The sequence below is a fragment of the Eubalaena glacialis genome, chromosome 10, assembly GCF_028564815.1.
Source record: "Eubalaena glacialis isolate mEubGla1 chromosome 10, mEubGla1.1.hap2.+ XY, whole genome shotgun sequence".
NCBI lineage: Eukaryota > Metazoa > Chordata > Mammalia > Artiodactyla > Balaenidae > Eubalaena > Eubalaena glacialis.
The window spans coordinates 3,178,027-3,190,226 of NC_083725.1; positions in this window are offsets into that span (position 1 = coordinate 3,178,027).

The window sequence follows — 12,200 nt, forward strand, 5'->3', positions numbered from 1 at the left end:
GGGCCTCTCAGAACCTCAGAGGCTCTGGGTTCACCCCAAGGACCACGACTAGCCAGTATCTTGGGAAAGTCAAGAAACCCCTTGGGGCTGCACAGGGATGAAAAGAAATGTCTACGTTAATCACAGCTTTCCTCACAGAGCTGCTGCTACACAGCAGATACGTTCATTTGTCATCACTTGCCTCTACAAGATTGAATAAAAGGCCCTGTTCACCCCTTTTTACAAATGAGAACACACGTCACCTGGTTCAGGAAGCATCTTGCCAGCCCATTTAAATCCAGCACCCCCGGAAGTAAGTGGCCCTCTGCTGAGGATCTAGGCTCCGGGAAGGGGAAGATCTTTCCCCGAGTCTTACAAATGAAAAAGGAGGAAGCCTTCAGAGGGGGACTCCCACCTGAGACCTCCGTGGACCGTGGGCTGAGTCAGGTGTGCTCAGGCTACAGGCTTCCGTGCCTCAGAGAACCTCAGAGAGACGGAGGGGCCCGAGGCCGGGAGGCTGCCCAGTGCCCGACAGCAAAACAGAGGATGGGAGGCCCAGTCGTGGCCAACCACATGAGCTTCCATTTCTCAGCCCATGAAGCTCAGAAAACTCCAAACACTGAGAAGACATTCACTGTGACAAAATAGCATTGAGCCCGCCCACCATGGCACCCACTCCGCCACCCCTTCCAAGGGAGGCTGTACCCCAGGTACAAATCCCAGGGCCCCGAATTACCTCCAGCTACAGGAGGAAAGGATGCTAAGGGCTCGGGAAATGGGGCAACAGCACAGAAACCCAGCCAAGCCGTTGTTTAGGCCTTGTGGGCAGCCGCCCTGGAGACGCCCAGGCTCCCGGCCCTTCAGGAGCCGCGCAGCGCACCACTGCCACCACCCCCCATCACGTGCGTGGGAGCCCGATGAGGTCATGCTCACAGCACCCACCTGACCCGGATCCCTACGGGCCTCTGCACTGCTGCCTGTGCTCTGTCCCATCTGCCACGCACACTGCTGTCACGATCGGCTCTCACACGTGATGACTGCGGGGTCCCAGGTCCCACGCCCGTGACGCTCCTCACTCACTATCCCCGGGGTCAGTCTCACCTCCGGCCCCAAGTCCTTCCTAATCCGGCCCACCCTCCCCAAACATGTGGATTTCATGTTCCTCCCCCCAAACCCTTCCTGTCCTAGTCACACCTCTTTACAAATGTCCAGACACACATGCTGTTTCTGAACCTGCGCACGCTAGCCCTCTGGCCGGGACGGGCTTCCTCTCCCCGACCCAGCCCTGCGTGGGCACGTCCTTCCAGCCTGAACCCACGGCCGCGCTCCTCTGCAGAGCTTTCTCTGAGACACAGCCCACAATGATCTCTCCCTCCACTCACTCCTTGTACGTTACTTCTGCACTGCATAATTAGCACCTGATGGTCCGCTGTCTTCTTCTCTAAGTATCTGTCCCAGGTAATGTGGTCCTTAAAAACATCTAGAGAAAATACTCATCTGCAAAACTCTGCCTCGTGCATCCCCTTGGTTCCCACACCTAGACTGAAAATCCATGCCTTTACACTGTGTGTGTGTCTCACAGGCCCACGGGACATTAGTCATATAGTTGGCAATTAGTAACTGCTTAGAATAAAATGTCTGCCAAGTATTTACTTTTTTTTTTCTCTACATAGACACCTTTTCCCTCTAGTTCTGTAAATAGAAGAAACAGACTCTATTGCGTTCAATTTACAATATCCAGAACAAGTTTAAATGGTTTTTCAAAAATGGCTGATACAGATTGAGTTCTATGTACAGAGACCACATGAAAGGGGCATAACCCATCCAGGGGAGTTTCTGGGCACTAGGGTGACCCCATTGTGCTGCCCCATCTCCTCTGCGCCCCTACATGCTGGAGAGACGTGTTCATTCATTCAACAAACATTTCTGAGGCATCCACTATAATGGTTCTCAACACTGAATGAATATAGGAGCTTTTAACAAAAATATATCAGGACCCAATATTCTGAAGACTCTGATTTAATTATTTGAGGTAAGGTCCAAGCACAGATATTTTAAAAAATCTCCAAGTGATTCTAAGTTATAATTTCTATTAAGAACCAGAAAAATACCCCCCAAAAAGACAAGTTATGGCCTAGGCCTTGAGAAGGGCATGATCTAGTGAGAAAGGTGGGTGAGGAGAGTAGACACTGTGATGAGGGCTGTAAGGCTGTACAGGGTGTCATACGGCAGGAGGGGGCGAACTCCTGGTTAAGGGTGCAGGGGAGGCTCCCTGGAGTAAAACACAACCTGACTTAGAAGCTGGCAGAGTAGGAATCAGTCAAGTGAAAACAGAAGGGTTCTAGGTAGTGCATCCCAGAGAGAGGAGAGAGGCACGTGGGGACTCCAGGGGCAGTGGCACTGCCCCTGGGTTCTAGCCAATAGAGCCCAGAGTGGCCGTGCATCACTCCTGGGTCTGCCCGGGAGACCCCAGTGTGATTCCCTGCCCCATGGGTGAACTTTGGTTTTCTTCCCCATCTACTGGAGGAACCCGAAAGAAGCTGAGGGCAGAGAGAGAAGTCAGTGAAGATGGGGATGGGAAGGTGGTACCCAGAAGACTGTTCCATGCAGGAGCTTAGTCCTTGAGAAGTTTTTTGAGGGACAAAGTAAGTGGTAGCAACTTGAAGGATTAAATAAAGCAGCCTACCCTGAGGCCTGCAGGAAAGGAGAGAAAAGATGTTAGGATCTCCTGCTGAGGCCCTGGAACAGCGACTCCCTCAGGAGGGGACCAAAACCTTCACTAAAGCACATCTGGCCTTAGCTCCAGATCCAGCGCTGGTATGAGTAAATGAGGGGAAAATGCCTGGAACTGAATGGGTGCAGGGAGTAGTCAGGGGGCATCCCTCCTTGACTCACCCAGTTTCTGTCTAGCACCCAGAGTGAGTTGACAATGGAGTCCCATTTGTCCAGACAGACTTTCCCAGTCAGGGCACAGGTGTGAGATAAGCTGGGCTTCTGAGGACTGTCTAGGGCCTCATGGAGAGACACACTCAGCCAGCACACCTGGGGCCCCCGCTGATTCTGTACACACACATTTACGCACACACACACACACACACGCACACACACACGCACGTACTCTCTCCTGTAAAGGGACAGCTGGTGGAAATTACCACAAGGACAGAGAGAGCTCAAGTTCATTAGGAGAGGAGAGAGGGTTTGAAGGGGAAAAGATGAAGGAGAGAAAGAGCTGGGCGACGCTGGAATTGCCATCTGGCTGTGCATCCACTGTGCTCTCTCCTCCCTGCACTGCTAACCATTCTGTAGGCAAGAATGCACAGAGGAAAGGCTCACTGGAAAGGCAAGTCAACCGCTCTAAACCCCGGCCCCGGCTCTGCCACCAGCTTGCCATGCGCCCTGAGGTATGGCCTTTCATCCACCCGGGTCTTTGCTCCCCATCAGTAAAGTGAGGAAGCTGGACTCTATCTCCAGAGTCCCCTTCCCATCTGTACATTAAAAACACAGGGTCCAGTCTGCTGGCCCTGCTGAAGCTCACAAGTGAGTGGCCACACCTAGTCCCCCTCGGGCTCTCCTCACCCACCCCTCCCATCCTTCCTCTGCTGCTAATCTCATGCATGAGTTACTGCACGGCAGCTCCATTACCAGCAACAGTGTCCGTGCTGATGAGAAAACAATAAATGTAAGCACCTAATCTGACTGTGCCGATTTATAGCTCTGTCCCTAAACACTCTCCCTTCCCTGGAGCATCTGGCACAGCCCCTTCGTTTGCCAGATGGCACTTGTTCACTGCAGGTTTCTGTCCCCCTTCTTTCTGTACATGTGTACTGTGGGCCCTACTGCAGCCCCTGGAGGGTCCATGGAGGATGAACAAGAGCCTTCTTCCAAGCAGAAGCGGGGGCTTAAGAGATGCCCCCCCAGAAGACCCCAAAATAACTGTGGCTGCCATGCCTCCAGCTCTGCTGGGATCCAGTTCAGCTGAGGTCGAAGGCCACTAGCATGCAGTATCCTTGCCCTGTGTCTTTGGGGTCACCAACATCACTGGCCTGCCAGCCTCTGAACTTCAGAGGAACATCCAAGGGCAAGCGTGGTATCATAAGAAATATATTCGGTCTTTGTCCCTGTTCCAGGCACAGACCTCCTCAAACCCTTGGAATTTCCTGAGTGAAAGGACTGTGTTTTGTCCTTCATAAGAAGCCCCTTTTATAAAGAAGATGTGGTATATATACACAATGGCATACCACTCAGCCATAAAAAAGAAGGAAATAATGCCATTTGCAGCAACATAGATGGACCTAGAGAATGTCATACTAAGTGAACTAAGTCAGAAAGAGAAAGACAAATACCATATGATATCACTTATATGTGGAATCTAAAATACGGCACAAATGAACATATCTACAAAACAGAAACAGACTCACAGACATAGAGATCAGACTTGTGGTTGCCAAGGGGGAGGCGGGTGGGGAAGGAAAGACTGGGAGTTTGGGATTAGCAGGTGCAAAGTACTATATACAGGATGGATAAACAACAAGGTCCTACTGTATAGCACAGGGAACTATATTCAATATCCTGTGATGAACCATAATGGAAAAGAATATGAAAAAGAATATATATATGTATAACTGAGTCACTTTGCTGTATGACAGAAATTAACACAACATTGTAGATCAACTCTACTTCAATGAAAAATAGAAGCCCCTTCTGAGCATATGCTAATGAGATGACTTAAGGTGGTGGCCCTAGAAAGGGGCAGATGGGCCTGGTCACCAGAGAGACCAAGTGATTAGAGGGCTGGAACTTTGAGCCCCACCTGGACCTCTGGGAGGGGAAGGAGGGGCTGCAGATTAAATTTTGTCAAAACTCTTGAGCAAGATGGGATGAGCTTCCTGGGTGGTACACGCCAGCCCCATGCGGGCAGAAGCCCCTACACTTGGGATCCTTCTGAACCTGCCCTGTGCTTCTTCAGCTGGCTGTTTATCCAGATGAAGTATCCTCTATACGATCTTTTATCTGGTAATCATGAGTAAATGTTCCTCTGAGTTCTGTGAGCCACTCTACAAATTAACTGAACCCGAGGAGGGGGTCATGGGAATCTCCGATTTACAGTCGCAGGTGACAGCCTGGACTTGGAATTGGCGCCTGAGTGGGGGCAGTCTTGCGAGCCTGAGTCCTTAACCCATGGGGGTCTTCAGACAGAAAGTGTCAGGATTGAGTGAAACTTGCAGTGGGCAGTGTCCACTGAGAACTGGAGAACTGTTTGGTGGCGCTGGAAAAAAACTCACGGGAACCAGATAGGAGCCACCCTGGCCTGAGGCCTCCTTTTCTTCCACGTGGCCTGAACCGACTGACAGAACCTCACAGCCAAGAAGAGGCTGGTGGCAGGCTTTCCTGTGAGTGAGGGATCTTGTCAGCCCCTGTCGGGTCTCGCTGGTCCCCGGGGAGGGCAGAGTCCAACTTCACTGCCCGGACCTTCTTTCAGATTCTCCCAGCTCATCCTCGAGAATCTCAGGTAGGGCCTCACACCTGCACAGGTGTATATTCTAGAGACACAGCTTTCTCCTGCCCTTCCTCCTCCCATCAGGCTGGAAGCTGGCGTTTGTGAGGCCGGGAAGATGAGCACACGTAGCCAGGAGAATGAGGGGTGGGAGGACAGACTGTGCTGGGAGGGACCAGGTGCCCGTCAGCAGAGGAGGTGACTCAGGGGGCCTGGCCTTCCCTCCTCCTTGCTCCTCACGCCTCTCCCGGGGGCTCAGGCAGCCTGGGTGCGGGAGGGCCCGGCACAGGGCAGTCCCTCCGAGCTGCTTCCTCGCTAGAGACCAGCCTCTTCAGCTCTAAGATTTGGAGCTTGGCAGGGGTAGCAAGGCCCCATCTGTAAACACAAATCAGGAGGCATTGCAAGCGTGCTCTGATTTCACCCGCTGACAGGACCTGCTTGCTGTCGTCACTCAGCCAGGCTGTGTGCCCCCTCTACTCAAACGGGGGGGGCAAAGGTCTGAGGAGTCAGGACGGGCCAGGTTTCCACCTTCTGCCTTACGTGCTTCACCTCAAGCGGGTGTGAAATCCAACTGCCCAAGGGGAGTCAGTGGGGCGAAGATGCAGACCCAGGATGACAGGCCTGTGGCGTCGGGACGGGATCCTTCCTGATCCCAGATGTCCCGGTGCAGTTTCGTTTCAGGCCTCTGCTCTGGAGGCCCCAACTCAGATTCAAATCTCATAATGAAACATCTGCCTTTCCCTCCTTTCCCTTCCCCCAGCACATCCAATTACCACATCTAACATTATCCATCATCGCATCTCTGTGGCAGCAAGATTCGGAGAGCAGACGGGGGAAATTAATAATAATTGTGGTGTCGGGGTGCCGGATGCAATCAGAATTCAGCATGGAAGCAAATACAAACACAAACAAACCATATTTATTCTGAAAGATTGCTCCATTCTCCCTCCTCCCCAGCCAAGAGCGGCCGAGCTCAGGAAAGAGATGAATCAGCTCTAACGTGGGGACCAGGCGTCGATTCTTCAGCCCAGCCCGCACCGCTGCAGAGAGCGCTCTAATTGAAATGAGAGCAGGGATTTGGGAGCTCTGAAGAGACGACCAAAATCCGTCAGGGCCTAACTGGGAAGGAAAAGGGAAGGGACATCTCTTCAATTCTCTGTAAGCCTGTGCACTCTGCAGAGATAAAAGCATAAACCGAAGCATCGGCCTGGGGAAAAGCCAAGAGAAGGAACTGCCCGATAACCTTGGCTTTTAGGGGTCTAAGAAGCACATTAGGGGCATTAGGGGGTCCGCAACCTACCATCGTGGTCGCCCCCAAAGCAGGCTTTTCCAGCCCATGTACAAGTCCTCAAAGCCTGGGAAAGATCACTAAACAAGAGACTATGCCAACACAAGCAACTCAGTGATCCCTGCCAGGGAGGGGGTGGCCTTGCCATGGATCCTATAAAATGGCAAAGGATTCAAAGCAAAAATAATGATTTTGGGGCTTTGGTGCACATGACACATTCATACTCACATCCTGTTACTGCCTCCCTTCCTGACATTATTTTTAGTTAGGGTAATAGTTAAATGCATGTACTTCTGGCAGCCTCTCCACCCCCAGCCCATCCAGACGTGCTTACTGACGCCTGCCAGTCTCCGCAGACAGATGCCAAGGTCTGGAACGAGGCTGACCTGGGTGGGAAACCTACCTTTGCCTCTTAACTGTCGGTGTGATTTGGGGCCAATTTACTTAACCTCCTTGAGTCTACATGTTTAGCAATATTAGATACTCTTCAGAGATCTTTTTTGAAGAATACATGAGAAAATGTATATCAAGGGTGTAGGAGGGTGCTTGGTACCTAGTAGGTGCCCAGTAGAGAGCTGTAGCTGCACGTGGCCTGTGCGAAGCTGGATCCCTTCACACCGGGGTGCAATGTGCTATTTCAGAAATTCGGCAACAAGGAATGCAGGCATATTTAAGGGGCAAGCAGGGGAACTACACCATGTGCCACAGAGCGAAACTTCCTCAAAAACCCTCACCACGTATTGCTTTCTCTCAAAAGCTTCACATACGTGGCACCCACTGGCCCTCACCCGGTTTCTGCACTGTGAAATGTTGTCATCACCTCCTAACAAACAAAGCTCAAGGCCCTGCTAGCTGAAGCTTTCCACTGCACGTAGTGCCCCTGGGAAGTCACCTGTGGGTCACACGAGGGCTGCTTTTCTTGTCAGGAGCAGTACACTGCCATTCTGGCCAATGATACTCACTCCCTCGCCCTGTAGCTAATAGATGCAAAGAGCCAGCATCACACGCCCATACAGTAGGCACCCAGCAGTGGGTAGGCATTCATAACGTGCATTAAGAGTCCAGGCCATTGCTCCTGGGCATGTAAACATCACAACCTTTCCTTCCCCCATTTTCTGATACCCTAATCCAGTCCAAGGAAGGACTGCTTTCAGAGTAGGTGGGGTATAAAATGAATCGATCTGCAGTTGTCAGAAGGGGCCTAAGGAGAACCTTGCAAATCCACATAACCCAGCAAATCATACCTTCCCCTAACTTCCATCTCCACGGCCTAGATTTCATGAATGGACTTGCAGGAGCTGGGGACTGGTCAGACTGACTGGGCCGGATGGCCAGCGCCACCATCTGGGGGTCTCTGCTATAAATAAACAGATATTCCAAGACCAGAAGGCTACTAGACCTATATCCCTGCTGCAGGCTCTATGCACTGGGCTGGACCTTACTGATTTTTAAAATCAGCTACTGTTAAATTTGAATCTGCCACATGCCTTTAAGTACAGTTAGACTGTTGGTTGTGAAGTTCCACAGCCAACTTTCAGATTAGGTGCTTGTGACAACTGAGACCTATTAGAATTACAGCACGTTTCCTGTGAACTTTTTGGAAACCAGTGAAGATGGAAGCCCCAGGGTGTGCTGAGCACCACAAGTCCGTCATCCAGAGGCTCATGCTCTGCCAACTGCTGTGTCGTGTGTAGCCAGCACTGACTTCATCTCAAACCCTGAGTCAGAGACGCCATTAGGGCTTGAGGAAGGTTCTGGGATCCAGTGCTATGGGGGAGGCTGTGAGAACTCACTTCAAATGGTTCCAGAAGTTCTGCATTTCAAAGGTGAAGGAGAGGAAGGTGAATAAATGCATAAATGCGTGCCTCAATGTGATGGCTGGCGCAAGTCCTTTTATATGAAGAATACTTGTTTTTTTTTTTTAAATGTGCTAACTAGCTCTGCTCAGCATCTCTACTGAGGATCAGAGAAGAGGGAAGAAGAGTCTGAGTCCAGAACTCTGAGTGTGCTTGCTCGGAAGATCTAAAAGAGAGAAAAAGTAAAATTTGGAAGAGGAACAGCTGAGAAAGGTGAATAAAGACAAAGCAAATCCGCTTCCCAGTAGAGCTTCTGCCAACTGGAGAGCGTGGGGAAACTATCACAAGGGTGAGCTAGACTGAGGAAGTTCTGTTGGAATGCAGACTGGGTTTGAGCCCAGAAATTCTCATAGGCTCACCGTGTCAACCTTGAGGGGGTTCAGGTGAAGGCTGGGGACTCTCTTATGGGTAAGGTAGCCCTTCCCCCATCAGGCTTGAGGAGTCTTAGATTAAATTTCTGAAAACTCAGAACCATTGTCAAAAATGAGCAAGAAGGATCTGTAAAATGTATTTGCTAAGTTTTATCTCACGATATAGGTCATTCTAACACAGAGGTCTTTTTCTATAAATAGCCAGATAAATATTTTAGGCTTGGTGAACCATAAAGTCTTTGTCACAATTATTCAAATCTGTCGTTATCAGGGAAAGCCAGCCATGGACAATATGCCAGCAAATAAGCATGACTATATTCCAAGGAAACTTGATTTACTAAAAGAGGTGGGGGGAGGCAGGGGCTGGATTTGACCAGTGGGAGTTAGTTTGCCAATCCCTGATCTAGAAGAAAAAAGAAGTGGGCTCACAATAATTTATGTGGTGTCCCCCCAGAACAAAGGAGCTTAGATGGTGTGTATAAAATCTCACCTTGCAGGAGTTAATGCCCATCGGGTCCGTCACTTGGGAAAACGGGGAAGTCAAGTGTGTTCTTGTCACTCACGCTCTTACACCCCTCCCCAACCTCCACTGTCTCCAGCCAACTCCGGCAATTCTGGGGCTGATTACTCTACCCCATGCCCGACCTCAAATACCAACTCCTCTGTGTGCTCCACGAGGACACAGCTCTACCTCTGCTGCCCGGAAGACCCCGAGTCTGGCGATGTTGCCCCGGGCTTGAGACCTCTCCCTCTGCCTTCTCAACTCCTCAACTACATGTGCATTTTCTGTTTCTCATTCATTCACTCTGGTGAAGTTCTGTGTTTCCCAAGGTGACCATTGAGACCTGAATGAATCTCAAAATCTGACTGAGCTCATGTGACAGTGGGTGCTAATGGTTTAAGGCTGGAACTTGCAAACCACTTGAGAAATACCCTCAGGGCAATATACCAAGTTACACATAATATAGGGCAATGTGCCAAGATAAACATAATAATACAAAGAAGACAAGATAATATACATATAATATAAATACTACAAAAAAGATAAATATAATGCAGCTTTCAGAAACTTACATTTTTAACTTCGGAGGAAAGTTAAATACAACAAATTTAAAACATATGAAAATACGGCTACAATATGAATGTAATATAAATAGTATGTATTAATGATGAATTTTAATTTTTTAGCTTGTGGCTGACCACTCTGTGCTATGACTTCAGATTCCTAGGGAATGTGCATTAACTCCTCTCTCATTAGGGATACTGAGTGGAAAAATTTGAAAAGCACTGTCTTGATCTACCCCCGTGCCTGCTTTTCTAAGAAAATCAAGGTCAAGGGTACTCTCTCACAATTTCTCATCCTCCTTCCCAGAAGCACATATATGTACCCACCTCTTCCCTTGTATCTTTGTATCTTCCGTATCTTTGTATCTTCCGTCTTAGCTGATGAGCTACAGTCCTATTTGGGCCAACTCCCTCCACCTGTGTGCTTGACCCCAGCTTCTCCCACTTTCTCTGTGCCTTTCTTCCACTGGTCATCCCTAACCTGTCCTGAAATTCCCACTCCCTCTCCTCTGTCCCTATTTGTAGTCATAAATGCATCCAAGCCCTTCCGTCATGAAAAGCCATCATTTTGTCACATCTTCTTTTATCATACAATCCGTCTCCCTTCCTCAATCATTTTTCTCAAAACATAGTCAAAAACCAAACCAAAACAAAAAACATAGTCTACGATCACCTTCTCCCCTTCCTCATGTACCATTTATTCCTCAGCCACTGCCATCTGGTTTTTATTCCTCCCTACTCCACTGAAACCACTCTTGCTAAGATCAGCCAGACTATATCCCAATTGCCAAAACTATAGGACACTTCAGACCTTATATTATTTGAGTTATCTGCAGCATTGAATACTGTTGACCTCTTTCTTTCTATAAAATGCATTTCCTGTGTTTTTTATAAAGCCAAGTTGCCCTGTTTTTCTCATTTTACTCTTACTGTTTCTTCTGTTTCGCATATCGACTCTCTTTTTGTTTGTTTGTTTGTTTCCTTTAGGCATTAGTGAGCATCAGGGTCTATGTTTCTTTCTCTACACCATCTTCCCGGATGAGCTCAAATAGTTTCATAATTTTAATCACCTGTATTAGTAGTCCATTGCTATGTAATAAATTACCCTAAAACTTAGCAACTTGATACCAAAAACATTTATTATCTCATGGTCTCTGTGGGTAAGGAATCAGAAAGAGGCTTAGCTGAGTCCCTCAGACTCAAGCTCTCTCTTGAGGATGCAGTCAAGCAGTTGGCCAGAACCATGGTTTCAACTAAAGTCTCCACTGAGGGGATGGGGCAGGGTGGGGGGTCTTTTTCCAAGCTCATTCACACAGTCTTTGCTGGCCCGCTGGGTCTCCCCACAGGGCTGCCTCACACCATGGAAGCCGGCTTTCACCAAGGTGAGTGATCCAAGAGGGGCTGATAAAGAGAGCCCAAGGTGGAAGTCACAATATTTTTATAACATCACCTTGGAAGTGATATCTCATCACTTCTGCTGTAGTCCACTCATTAAAAGTGAGACAATAATCCAGCCCACACCCAAGGGGAAGAGATTACACAGGGCATGAAGATCAGTAGATGTGAATCGTTGGACACCATCTAGGGCTGTCTAACACACCACCTGTGCACCAATGGTCCCACATCTGCATCTCTGGGCCTGGACATCGCCCTTGAGTTCTAGACTCATACACTCACTTCTTGTAGGACAGCCCTCTTGTAGGACAGCCCTCCTTCAGCTGATGTCTCTCAGGCATCTCAATCCCAATATATTCCAAAGGAAACTTTGGAATATGACCTATTCTCTCCTACTCCTAAACCTAGGCATCATAGCTTGAAACTTGGAAGAAAAAATTCATCTTTCACTCTCCTTTATTCTACCTCAATATAATAAGTCTTCATTCCCTGAATTTATTTGAAGCGTGTTTTTTCTTTTTTTGCTTGCTTCCCTTCTTTCTAGCCTTTGACCACTTATAAAGTTGAGTTGCTCGTGTATCTCACCTGGACCCCTGATACAATTCTAGCTCGTGAACCCTACAGCCTAAGTCACACTGTCCAGCACATCCCCTGTGTTATGTGTTCAATGCTCTCAGGCTAGGAGGACAGAGATGAACACGGATAAGGTTTTCACCAAGTGCTGAAAGCTGTGATGTCCCCGCTGTTGCAGT